This window comes from Rutidosis leptorrhynchoides, chromosome 4 (assembly GCF_046630445.1).
Source record: "Rutidosis leptorrhynchoides isolate AG116_Rl617_1_P2 chromosome 4, CSIRO_AGI_Rlap_v1, whole genome shotgun sequence".
In the NCBI taxonomy this organism is placed as follows: domain Eukaryota; kingdom Viridiplantae; phylum Streptophyta; class Magnoliopsida; order Asterales; family Asteraceae; genus Rutidosis; species Rutidosis leptorrhynchoides.
Window position 1 is genome coordinate 611,837,897 of NC_092336.1, and position 15,359 is coordinate 611,853,255.

General features: G+C 31.5%; 1 pseudogene; it reads right to left on the reverse strand.

Annotated features, from left to right (window-relative positions):
• Positions 1-443: 443 nt before the first annotated feature.
• Positions 444-3,144, reverse strand: LOC139904050 (beta-amyrin 28-monooxygenase-like; annotated as a pseudogene).
• Between the last annotated feature and the right edge of the window lie 12,215 nt (positions 3,145-15,359).

The window sequence follows — 15,359 nt, forward strand, 5'->3', positions numbered from 1 at the left end:
AAATGCATTAAAACTATGAAATCAAAAGGTTCTCGCAGTTCTCGCATTTTTTGTGGTTCTCGTTTGAACCTTCCCCTACATTTAAGTGTAAACTATCATGTATATGTAATATGTAATATATATGGAGTATAAACTTTCTGTTATTTGTAATGCCCAAATTCAAAATACTTGCAAATCGATTACGTAAAATGGGTTAATGTATTTAACCATTTAGTTCGAAATTGATTTTATATGAATATATTTGAGATATATGAAAAGGATGAGCAAATAGAGATTTTAGATTTTTGCAGCTGTTACAATTTCATTCATATATTACAGAAAGTTTATACTGCATATATATTACATATACATGATAGTTTACACTTAACTGTATTTATAACGTTATATATGGAAATTAAACTAACATAATCCTTAGCAAAATATATAAATGACCACGTACACATTTAAGATATATGAGGGTAAATACGGATAGGAAGACCCTTCGCTGGTTTGGGTAGCGGGTTGTAAACAATTTGTTCATCCGAAAATATTTTCTCCCACTTGAACTTTGTTACAAGATGATGCATAAACACAAGTATTACGAGTCGAGCGTACTCTTTTCCAGGACACATTCGTGCTCCTCCACCGAACGGAACAAAGGTATAAGGTATTGGACAGTTGCCATCGAATCTTGATGGATCAAATTTTTCAGGTTCTGGAAAGAACTCGGAGTTTTTGTGGGTTGAGAATGCAGTCCAATATACCTTTTTTAAAATGATAATAAGAAAATTAAATCGTATTAGAGGTAATTACAAAATTTGTAGCAACTAGCTTTTTAATGATAAGTACGTGTTGATTAATTGATTAATTACCTTCCAGCCCTTGGGGATAGAGTAGCCTTTGTACACGAAATCAGTCATAACTTCTCTAAAACCTTGGCTCGTTGGGGTTATTCTTAAGACCTCACATGCAACTTTCCATGAGTATTTCATCTTTGATACATCTTTCCAATTCAATAATTCTCCAGGTGCTTTAGCCTTTACAATTTCAGTTTGCTCTACATATGTTTATCATATATATTAAAAAATAAATATTGTTATAAGCTATAATTAAACGCGTGTTTTGCATAATTTTATTTTTGAACGACAGTATGGGATCACCCAGGGGACTTAACCACCACGCGTTCATCTCCCCGCAGTTGTATAAACCGCCCCCAACTACTGTCCGGTGGGAAATCCGGCTCAATCCGAGGGCATGGGCGGTAAAACCCCTTTCCCCAGTGCCCCTACAACGCGATGTGCGGAAGGCACCCTTGGGTGGAATTCCAGGATAGGGGCAACCTTGTATGCAATGCTGCACTTCACGGGAGTTGAACTCCCGACATGTAGCTAAGAGAGAAAGGCCACTACCATATGAGCTACACTTTGCTATTTTGCATACATTAACATATAAAAACATTAGAGATTAGCTGGTTTATACTATACCATTGTAGACTCCCTTATAGATCTCTGGTAACTCAGCAAGAAACTTTACAAGCAATGGCGGAGCTAGAGGGAGTGTTTGGGGTGCTGAGCATCCCCCAACTACCACAACATTACAGTATATTACAGAGTATTTTTCAAGCTCACATGCAAACTTCATAAAAAGTTTACTCATATGAGGTTTGAGCATCCCCTATCTTGGTCCCTCATCTAATAGGGGCGGATCTTTAGGGGGTATGGAGGGGTGTTGGCCTCCTAAGATCTAGAAGAATTAGTATATATTTTTCATTTGTTTCAGACTAAAAGAGAAACTCAAGTATGATTTATATGGAGAAAATTTGAAAATGATAATGGAAGAAATTAAGTAGCAGGAAGAGAGAGGAATAAGAAAGAGTGGGATGTACTTTTTTGTTTTTTTGTCAATACAACTCCCTTAATTTTTCGAGGAACTACACTTTTAACCTTTAAATTTCTCTTGATCAATACAATACAGTAGTATATTAGTATATCGATTGTAAAATGTAAAACATGGATAATAAATACAACTAAAAACCATATAAACTTTATTTTATCAGTACAATCTATCTATTTTTATTAATGAATCAAACATGAATTTTGTACATATATAAAAATAGATAAAAAAGCGGATATAAGTGAAAGACATTATTGATTTTAGTATTTTATGTGTTACTAATGCGTATAAATTCCGAGCCACCCCCAAAATAAATCTGGTAACGAAAAATCTGAGCCACCCACAACATAAATTCCTGGCTTCGCCATTGTTTACAAGAGAAGCTAAAGTACCGCTCATTGTATCGTGGCCTCCAATCAGCAACCCTTGTATCTGGTCAGCAATAATTTCGTCATGTTCTACAGGGAACTCGCCATTTTCGTCATTAAACAGAATCAAACGTGACAATATGTCTTGGGTTGGTGTTGCTTTCCCTTGTTCTAAATCAATTTTCCTTTGCTTCGATATTTCTACGAGTTCTTTTCGTATAAAGTTGGCTGCATTGATCCCTCTTCTAAATGGTGTCATAGGCAAATCAATTGGGATTGACAGAAGCCTGTAGTTATGGCCTCAAACGGGCCGGACAAATATTTGAGTCGTTCAGGATCATCAATACTAAGAAAAATTTTGCATGCAAGCCCAAAAGCATAGGTTCTTGTGACATCATAACCCATAATTTCTTTCTTCCCATTCCATTCAGTTTTGAAATATCGTTGTGCAAAATCATCCATAATGGGGACATATTGTTGCAAAGCTTCCATCTTGAGAACGCTCATAAATAATTTTCGCAGCTTATTTTCTATATTAAAAGTATCTTTTGAAGCCGGAAACATTTTGTGCACCGATTCTGGTAACCAAGGTTGCATAAGTTTGTTCTGATTTGTGAACACAAACTTATTACCTTGAGGACCACATAATATTGTCACATCCTCTCATGCTAGATGTTCTAAAAACTAGAGATGAAAACTTAGACATGCGGTCGTATATGAACTTTTCGGGATGACCTTTCAACCCGGCAGCAACAAACTCATAAGTCTCGCCAATCACCAGCCACCCTGTACTACCACGTGGTAGTAATTCTTGATCGTTGTATCGCTTCCAAGTGTACACAAATAAATAAAAGGCAAGAAGAACAAGAGATATAAGAGAAGTCAAAGTATACAAGATATCCATTTTCAAACTTCTCTACATGAAATTGTTTCCAATTCCGATTGTGTGGTTAACGAACTTTAAAGAATGTATATTATATAGTTCCCCCTCCATCCTAAAATAATGTCTTACGACAAAAAGAATTAATCAATCTATTATAATTATTGAAGATGTCTGCAAATGTATTATAATAGGGCCGGTAATCCATTACATAAAATTGGTTAATGCACCGTTATTTACCAAATTTTGATTCTTTATGCCACTTCCATTCTTAAAGAATATTTGATGTTGATTTAAGTTCAATTAAATAAATGTTTTGAATTCATAAATTTGTTTGACTATACAACTATTAAACTATTGAACGTCCGGTTACATCCTCACTAATTATCCCTACATTCCAAAAACAAAAGCTCCTGAAATTGTTCAATTTGCCCTGCTTGGTAATTTTACATTTATATCCCTATACATTCTAAAGAAAAAAGTTTCTAATTTTACATTTATTTATATCCCTACATTCTAAAGACAAAAGTTTCTGGAACTGTTCAATTTGTCATGCTTGGTAATTTTACACTCACATTGTGATTTATATTTAAGGTTTCTATTATCATTGTAGATGGGAATGGGATATGATAGTCTCTGCGAGTTCGATCCGCAAGCCATCCCCATCTTTTCTTATTAATATAAACTCTTTGCCACGTTTCAATTCTTGTCTACGTATCTGTCTTAACAGACTTTTTTGCTCCTTTTTTTCTTTAATTCGAAGTATTACTTCCTTTTTTTTTTTATGTTTTAAATTAAGGGTTTATTTGGCCTTCTCTTTAGTTTTCATAATAAATGTCATTGGTAAAATTTTTATTAATTATATTCTTTAGCTCTGGGTTTTTATTTCAACTATTTAATATTTTATTATTTTACTTGATAATTAATTTGGTAAATGAAAAAAAAAAAAAAAAACGTATTATTTCCGTAGCAACGCTTGAGTTTAATCAACTAGTTGATAACAAGTACTAGAACAAAATAAACCTTATTTTGTAATATTAATCTAAGATCTAATTTCTCAAGCAGAAGCCAGATGGAAATTTAGGTGTGATAAAAGTAGCACGTTTTGTGCGATTAAGACTATTATTAAGAATCTTATTAACGTAGCGTTATGACCTGAAAAACAACACCATCACGCCACCATGCCGCCACACTGCGGCGTGATGGGTTGCAAAATTCGTCAGCGCGATGGGAGCTTCACCGGAAGAGGGAGTAGCGTGAACACCATTTCAACCAATCGAGGACTGACATGTAGCATCATACTCCGTATGTGTTATTTCTGTTTTTTCACTGGTGAAGTTTTAAATTATAAGCTTCATTTTCTCTGGTTGAAGCACTTTTTTATCTGGTACAACAAGTCAACATTGATGAGAAAGATGGTACATTTACATTAAATTTCTGGCTTTACTCCCTCTAATATGAAAAAGTTTACAAGTACAATCCATTATAAATTATACTCCATACATGTATATAAATTAGGGTCAATCACCAAAATACCCATTTTTTTGGCCTTTTCTGAGCTGGAACCCCCTTTTTTTTTTTTTTTGAGAATTTGCCCGCGCAAGGCGCAAGTATCTTTAGACCTTGCGACCTTGCGGCTTGCGCCTTTGCGTGTAAACGCAAGGCGCAAGGATAAGGGCTTGCGTCCTTGCGTCCTTGCGCCTTGCGCCTTATCAGAATGGATTTTTCCTGATTTCTGGATAAGATTTTTTTGGATTCTTTGTACCTTTACGGATAAGATTATGTACCTGTCTATTTAATGAGGCTAGAACTCCAGATTAATAATTTTATTTTACTTCATTTTCAAAAAGATCAAGTCATTAGAGCATCGTTAAGGTACCAACTTTTATCTATTTTTTCACTAATTTGTGTCTTAATGAGCTGTAGTAATGATGAAGCATTTGTTGTTCATGTATGTTGTGGGGGTAATTTTGAATTTGTTAACAACATACCTATGTATCTGCCTCTTGACTGTTTTAGAACCAGATTAAAACTACCACTTGCTCCACAAAAACCAATAAATCGAAGAGTATTGTTAAGGAAAATTCTCAAAAAAATTGAATTGCCACCTAATGCACCTGTTTCGCTAAGATATATTGATAATAATCATATTTTTGATATTACTGATGATCATGAAGATTTTTTTGAGTTTTTAAAACACGCTGTCACAAACGAGCCTATTGATATTTATGTTGTCGACAAAGTTAGAATGCTTCAACCCGGACAAAATTCACAAACACACCAGCCCCAACAAAATCCACAAACACACCATCTCCAACAAAACCTCCGGATTCTCGAGTCTCAACCAAACAAACAAACTCACCATCTGCAAAAAGAACAGGATGAAATACACAATTCCGAACCAAACCTCGAAACACACTATTCGGGAGAAAAACAGGCTGAAATACCACCTCCAAACACAGAAGAATTTGACTTCTTCAACCATGGCGCCGAGAACGTGTGTAAAATAAAAAAAATAGAGAACCCGTTTATACCTGTTGTTGGGTCTAGTGAATCGGATGAAGCAAGTGACGAGGAAGATGAAGATGAAGAAGATGAAGAAAAACAAGATGTATTCTGGAATATGCCAACTCTACACAGTCAGCAAGATGAAGAAAACCCAGAATTTAGCCAAGGACCAAAACAAGTTCCCCTAAAAATTTTTTGTTGATTCTCAGTCATTGATGCCTTTAGTTGAGGTATAACATTAAGCATATTCTTCATCGTCAACTTCGCCTCAACATATCCCTGAAACAGACAGTTTTTCAGAAGAAAAATACAGGCGCAAGGACGCAAGTCGCACCGTGCGTCTCGTTTATCACACAGGCGCAAGGACGCAAGACGTGCCTTGCGCCAGCTACTACGGACAAACGCAAGGACGCAAGACTTTCCTTGCGCCTATACCAGATTCTAGTTTTAAGCCCTAAAACAATCGTGTTCCAGTTTTTATAAAATGTTAGCTTCCAAATACTGTAACTTTAACAAATCTAGCAACACTATAAGTGAGTTTTGCATCACCAAGCTCGTTGAAGCATTTCATCGAACACTTGGTGTGCAACAAAAATTATATATCATTTTCGACATAGAAATGGAGTAATCGAACGGAGATAGTTGAAAGGAAACACTTACCTGTTCTTGTGACATATTGATCACGTTTTTTGTCGGTTTTTTTTCTCTTCCTTTTTCTCAATCGTGGTGGTGATGGTGATGCTAATGGAGGCGGTGATGGTAATGGTGGTGAGATGTACTGATGGCGGTGGTTCTGGCGATGGTGGTGGTGGTGGTGGTGATGTGGTGAGTCTCAGAAGAAAGGTCGCAAGGGTAGACGGGTCGCAAGGGGGTCGCAAGTGCAAGGTTCTTTGTAATCGCCGTCGGTCGCAAAGTGGTCGCAAGAGCTGAGTGTCGGGGTGTGTGTGTGTATGTGGTGTCTGATTTCTATATTTGACCTAATTTTTTAACACAAGGACGCAAGGCGCAAGGACGCAAGTCGCAAGGTCGCAAGGTCTCTTGCGCCTTGCGCGGGCATTTTGTCAAGGTTTTTTTTTTTTGGGTACCAGCTCAGAAAAGACCAAAAAAATGGGTATTTTGGTGATTGACCCTATAAATTACTACATAATAGCATATGATATTAATTGCAAATTATACATGTATATAAATTGTAATAATAATAATTTAAATTAGTTAATTAAATAATATAATAAAATAACTCAAAAAGAATGAAAAAGAGGAAAAAATGTGATGCTTATTTTTCTATCACATAACCATCACCTGATACCCTTACAAACTCCATTATCACATTTGCCACATCAGCACTACATCCTACAAAAACACCCATCATACCTATGACGCAATCACCAATAGTCTAATGGTGATTGCGTGATAAGTGTGATGGGGTGTTTTTATGCGATATAGTGATGATATGACAAATGTGATAGTGTGATGACGTGATGTAGTTTGTAGTGATATGAGGTGATAGTTGTGTGATAGATAGTAGCCCCTACCATTTTTTTTTCTTTTTTCAATTTTTATTTGAGTTATTTATTATTATTAGTTCATATTTAAAAAACATGTATAATTATTTATTAATAAAACACACTAAAATTAATAAAATAAAACCATTACGAATTATTATTAGTCCTACAAATATAAAATTACAATAATCAAAAGTCCTAAATTACTACTTATTTTAAGTCCTAAAATTTAAAAATTACAACAATTAATACTCCTAAAGCTTAATAAAAAAAACTACAAATGCTCCTATTTGCAAGAAATGTAGATATAATCTTTGTATCACCCGACCATCTTCTTCTTCAACTTCAAACTTGATTTCATTTCACGTGGATCCGCAATTTCGTCAATATAATTTTGAACTAATTTAATGACTTCACATGTAGAACGTCCTTGTTCTTCCTCTATGATAGCATCGATACCGTTGCTTCTTTTCTCCAATTCCGCCTCCTTTTGCATATCCCAGTTTGAAGCCAACTCTTCGAATCTTGAAGAGTTTGTACTCCGTGATGAAGTCCCCGCATCAAACAATGCGTAATTTCTAGAAGCTTTTTTCGCTCGGTCTCTTCTCATAGGACGTCCAATCGTATCATCGCCAAATAGCTCATGGAGGTTGTTGTGACGACCCGAAAATTTCCGACTAAATTTAAACTTAATCTTTATATGATTTCGATATGATAAGCAAAGTATGTAGAATTGAGTCTAGAAAATTTTGGAACAATGTTCATATATTCAATTGACCATCGACCATTCCCGATGATTCACGAACAACTATTTGTAAATAAATATGTATATATATTATATAAATATAAATTAAAGAATATATAATATTATGATATAATAAAGAATACTTTAATTAATTGGAATGTAATAATTGGGATAATTAAGCTACTGTTAAAATAAATAAATATATATATATATATATATATATATATATATATATATATATATATATATATATATATATATATATATATATAAGATTTCTATTAAATAAATATATAAAATATATAAATATTAACTGTTCAGTAAATGGCATCACATAATATAATATTACATAAATAATATATGGTATTACATTAAATTACAAGTTTGAATATAATTTATATATTAATATTAGTTTCATTACTTTCATTATTATTATTGTTAGTATATTATTTACCTGATATTTATAATATAATTAAATATGTAAGTAGTATATATATATATATATATATATATATATATATATATATATATATATATATATGATTGAGATACAAAATTATTGATTGTATGAATACTATTATACATATAAAAAAATTTAATATTCAATGTATATATATTATGACATTACATAATTCATAACATATAATATTAATACATGTAATTGAAAAATAAAACATAGTTGCTATATTTACTTTCATTAAAAATATAAATATTAATATTAGTATTATATGATACATGTAATTTGTTACATTATTATTATTATTGTAGAGATTATTATTACCATTATCATTAAAAAGCATTTTTTTATAGTTATCATTCTTATTATAAATGAAACAATATATATTATTATTATTATCATAAATAATATTATTATCATTTTATAACTATTATTATTAGTATTATTTATCATTATTATCATTGTCATTAATACTATTATTATTATTAGTATTATTATTAAATTATTTAATTATTAATTATTAGTTATTAGAATTAATGATATTATTATCATTATTATTAATTTTATTATTAATAAACTTATTATTAGTATTAATATTATTTAGTAATACAAGTCTTATTCAGATTCTGATACATACATATATACAGTACGTATACATTCAATTATATATATATAGATTATGTATAAAAAATAGTAACAATATATATAAATATAGATAAAATACGTATATATGTGTAAAGAGTTGATTCTGTTTTGAGTTACTATCAAACTTTATTCCTGTCTCTATAAATGACAAATTCAGTTCAAGGAAACCAACGAATTCTGTTAGCAATCATGATCTTCTTTAGTTTTTTTTTTATTTTATTTTCTTTCTTCTTGTTCTTTCTTTGTCTGATTGAATTAAAGTGTCGACACTCACAATTCATTAGGTAATTAATCAGCTCAAGTATTAAATGAAATATTCACCTTACCATTATCAGTTATATACTCTCTTAAATTTTATTTATCGAAAAAAAATAGGAAATATATAAACAAATGTATCAGGTACCTCTGTTCTCGTTTTATTTTTCAACTTATTCGAATTCGAAATTTATTTCAAAATCTATTAATGAGGTGTTGTTAGGATTCCTTCATTCCAACTATCTGGAAAATTTCACATTCCAATTCCATCTATCGAGTTCGAATTCGTGAGTTAAACTTTCAGTTTTAAAAAGTCAACGAACTTGTTCATACAAAATTCGATCTGGTTTTGAGGTTTTTGAATCAATTGACGACTTGGAAAGTTTTTAGGAAGTGTTTAGAACATATTTCATGTTATGAGTACGACCTATTATTGTATCAAAATCAAAAGGCAATAAATTGTTCTTCATTTTTTTTACGAACAGCAGGAGGACGGTTTGATTTTTTTTTTATTTTATTTTCTTCTTCATTTTCCTATTAATATAAACCTGAATATTGATCGTTTATAACTACCTAGAATTATCAAAAATCATTGCTGAGATGATGGAAGTTCATGTTGATCGAATTTTTTTTTTAGAAGATGAAGAAGGATTTGAAACAGAACAGAATGGTTAAGTTAAATTTAAATGAAACATAATCAGATAAACAGATGATGGAAGAGTGGTGTGGGGTGTTTATGGGTATTCAAGTGGTCGCGGGTTCGAGCCCCTAATGTGGCAGTTTTTTCTTTTTAGGCTGATTTTGTTGAAGGTAGCTTCACTTTTCAATATTATTATTATTATTATTATTATTATTATTATTATTATTATTATTATTATTATTATTATTATTATTATTATTATTATTATTATTATTATTATTACTAGAAAGTATTATGACTATTATTATTGTTATGATTATTATGATTATAAGTATTTTTGTTATTAGGTTTATTAGAATTATTATCATTGTTCTAATTATTATCATTAACTTATTACTAAATAGAACAAGTATTATTACAATTATTATTATGTTTATGATTAAAATTCTTATCATTATATATTCATTAATATTGTTATTATTGTTATCTATATCAATATCAATAAAGGTACTATTGTTAGAATTTTAGAATTTTCAGTGTTATTATTATAGGTATTATTATTACTAAGAAAATGATGCAAAAATAATATTACTTCACTAATATTAGTATTTGAATCATTCTTATAATTATTAGTATTATCATTATTAATAAAGTTATTATTACTAGTAAATCATTATTATCAAAACTTTCATTTTAACAAATAAATATTTTATACCAAAACTTATATTTACTATATATACTATAATTAAATTTCATATAATAATATATCAAACATACTAACATTTTATATAAATACTTACATATAACTAAATGTATAGATAAAAATTAATTTGAATTATATATACCAAATATACAAATATAACATAAGATATATTATATATAAATAAAGTTTATATTTAAATAGATTTTAGTATGAATTCTATATAACTACACGTATCTAAAAACCTATACAATTAATGAATGAAATTATGAAATTTCTATTAAATATTTTAATAATTATACAAATGATATAGGTTCGTGAATCCGAGGCCAACTATGCATCGTTCAGTTGTTCAACGTCGTCATATGTATTTTTACTACAAAATACAGTATAGTGAGTTTCATTTGCCCCTTTTACTCTTTATGTTTTTGGGCTGAGAATACATGCAAATGTTTTATTAACTGTTTTACAATATTTATATGCGTGAGATTCATTACTCCCTTTTTAAATGCTTTTGCAATATATATTTTTGGGACTGAGAATACATGCGCTGCTTTTATAAATGTTTTACGAAATAGACACAAGTAATCAAAACTACATTATATGGTTGAATGATCGAAATCGAATATGCACCTTTAAGTCTGGTAATCTAAGAATTAGGGAACAGACACCCTAATTGACGCGAACTCTAAAGATAGATCTATCGGGCCCAACAAGCCCCATCCAAAGTACCGGATGCTTTAGTACTTCGAAATTTATATCATGTCCGTAGGAGGATCCCGGAATGATGGGGATATTCTTATATGCATATTGTGAATGTCGATTACCAGGTGTTCAATCCATATGAATGATATTTTTGTCTCCATGCATGGGACGTATGTTTATGAGAAATGGAAATATGAAATCTTGTGGTCTATTAAAACTATGAAATGATTATTTATGTTAAACTAATGAACTCACCAACCTTTTGGTTGACACTTTAAAGCATGTTTATTCTCAGGTACGAAAGAAATCTTCCGCTGTTTATTTGCTCATATTAGAGATATTACTTGGAGTCAATCATGACATATTTCAAAAGACGTTGCATTTGAGTCTTTGAGTTCATCAAGATTATTATTAAGTCAATTATATTTGGATATATTATGAAATGCTATACATGCCTGTCAACTGTCGATGTAACGAAAGTTTGTCTTTTAAAAACGAATGCAATGTTTGTAAAATGTATCTTATAGAGGTCAATTACCTCGCGATGTAATCAACTGTTGTGAGTCGTTTGTAATCGATATGGACTTTGTCCAGATGGATTGGGACGGGTCTCTACAGTTGGTATTAGAGCGATGGTCTTAGCGAACCAGGTCTTGCATTAGTGTGTCTAACTGATAGTTGTTTAAATGCATTAGTGAGTCTGGACTTCGACCGTGTCTGCATGTCAAAAGTTTTGCTTATCATTTCTAGTCGGAAATCATTTGCTTATCATCCTTAGGAAATTACCTGCTCATTATTCTTAGTCTAGACACGTTTTACTGCATTGACTGCATGAATAGTGTATAGACAAAATTCATATCTTAGCGTATATGTTACTGTAGACTTTATCTGACACGTTTCCTTAATTTCCTCCGTTATCTACGAGATCTTCTGTACCATATTAGATATTCTATATAATTAGAATATTATCTGATAACCGAAAATTATTTCATATCAAAACCCTTTAACTGATCGTGAGAGATGGATCCTACACCTAGCTTGGATTCCATTAGTTCCGGAAGTGATTTCGAGATGTATATTGAAGCAGACTCTGAAGTCAATGAACCAGAAGTGCCTCAACCATTTAGTTATTTTTCATTCTGGAAGAGATGGGGGTAGGTCCGAGACTTACTCACTCGATGGAGAAATGAAAAAGGCGAGCCCTACCGCGAACCAAACTTACCTCCTAACATCGGAGAAAACGATGTACTCACCAGTGAACCTATGCGCAACACTGTATTCACCCTTCTTGCTAAAGTTTTCCACCTCAAAGGTCGCGTTACTGCAATCTCAGAAAATATTCAACCTCTACTTCCGAATACCAATCGAAGGGGAATATTAGAAGAAGTTAGGGAATTTCGAATTGATAATCAAGATCTATCGAATCAGATGAGTGGATGAATAGAAATGATAGAGGGTAGGATAGAAAACCTGACAAGAATGGTGCGTGATTTACAAGCTATACTTACTACACCAACATCATCACCAACCTTAGCACCAACAACACTTGTAGCACTGACAACAACAGTACCACCATCAGTAGCACCAGCAGCATAACCAGTACCAACAACAACAACATCATCACACGTCTCAACCTAGCAATCTATATCTCAAGCATAATCATCGTTCTATTAATCGTTCTACATAAACTATCTTCGTCCTTCATGGCGATTATGTAATCTCTAATGTTTTAGAGATTATGTACTCTAGTTCTAGCCGTAAATCTAATGAGTTTAATCTCATAATGACTCATTAAATCCATGATTACGTCTAAAGAAAATATATATGTATATATGTTTTCATAAGAATTGTAATTAAAAGTTGTATTGTACAAATTGTTAATGGTGAAATATTTTAACGGGTAGGTAATACCCGAGGAAATATTTATAATCCACATTAATAAGTTACACTGTACATTCTTTGAATCTGATTCAACGATAATTTACTATTCTACTTACATCCACAGATATACGAATCCGTTCACCACAGAATAACCATATTCATCCAATTTCATATTTGGATTTTGATTTATCTAAATCCAACAAGTGGCATAATGAAGAAAACATTTGACAAAATAAAATTTATTAGAAACAAACAAATTAACTATGAGAAATTTTGTTAAGAATCCACGCTAACTGTTCCTAGCTAATTGTTCCTAGCTAACTGATTACATTTTATATTATCGCAATTTAATTATCGCAATTTACATTCTCGCAATTTTATTTATCGTCATTTAATTTCTGTTATTTACTCTACCCACTTTACTTATCGTTATTTAATTTCTGTTATTTATTTTTACACACTTTAAATATCAGGACACGTATACAAGGTTTTGACATATCATATCGACGCATCTATATATATTATTTGGAATAACCATAGACACTCTATATGCAGTAATGATCGAGTTCTCTATATAGGGTTGAGGTTGATTCTACAATAATATATATAATTTGAGTTGTGATCGAGTCTGAGACATGTATACGGGTCACGATACGTATTAATTAATTCGAATATTATATATTAAATATGAATTGTTGAATTGCTAACTGTGGACTATCAATCGAGGACTACCAACATTGGACAATTAAAATGAATTAAAATATTGATTATAACATATGAAACTAAATAAATCTTCAAGTTTGCCACTTGATTTCATCTTAAACCTCATTTGTATCTTGACGATTACAATCTGCGTTCAAACCTTTCATGATTCTTGAAAACATCTCAATCGATAGGATGAATCAACCGCACTTCATCTACGGAAGGAAAGATTTTTGGTATATAGTTATGCACCTGAGAAACTCTCGGCAACTGAGTAAAAGTTTAACACGTAGCCGCGTCAGATCCTTTGGTATTTATTAGCAAAAATAACTTTGCGATCCCTTTTCAAAGTAGCAAATTTTGTCACAGCTCCAGCAAGTCAACTTCGACTTTTCAGTTGGACAAGCCTTATTATAATCTTGATTTATAAGCTTGCCTTTCGTCATCGTTACCAAGGAACTATTTATATTCCACCACATTAACAGAAACTTATCAACAACTTCATTACTCGTCGACTTAAGTTCTCCGAATAATCATTATATTTGTTCGTTAAAACCCTATCATGTACTCATCCGCATCTTGTAACGAGAACTGCCATATCAATTACCGGGAATCAATAATCAGTATTTTGAAATCTCGCAGCATGTCTACATCAACAGTTATATGTAAACATATAACGTTTATCTCTTAGAATTATGATCTTTCATTCTGAAATTCTGAAAAGCACCCAGTCTACAAATCAATACCACAAATTCTGAAAAAGCTGAATACAACAGCAAAAACTGTACACGACCTTAACCATCGAAAGTTTGATGATAAAGAATGGAGTATTGGAAACACTCAATAGAAAAATTTAGTACCGAAAAGCGGATTATGCAAAACTATGAAGGAAACCGTGGACAAATCACAAAGAATAAGTTTGACATCAAAGAATCCAAATGATTCAATGCCTGCTGAAGTCTTTAGCGAATATCTTGCTCCTTACTCTAAACCATTGCGAACAATAGTTTCCATCATCCTTTGATCTTAAATATTCAAAGATATTATCGTATCTTTCATTATAAATATCCTCGATATTTCTGAATATATTTTCATAACTAATCTTATCTAAAATCATTTATCTCTTTGAACTATCAGTGTTACATCATATAGAAACTGTTAGTTTCTATATTATGTAAACTTTCAAGCCTAAAATATGAATGTTATTGAAGTAATGTTGGGAACTGATGCATGAGTTAGTATAATATAATGACACTTGATCAACGTGATTATATTACAGTAAGTCATGCTGAGTTTCTAATGAGACATGATGATTCACAGATCATAACGTCATCACGTGCCATGTTACATAACTCTTTCATTCTGCATAACTTCTGAACATATCAAAAATATATATTCTTGATAGTTCTATACTCAGTGATTCTGATAATTTGACAAATCAAATCGTGCTAATACCTTCTTTCTTATTTAGAACATGATGTTTATCCGAAATTCCATAC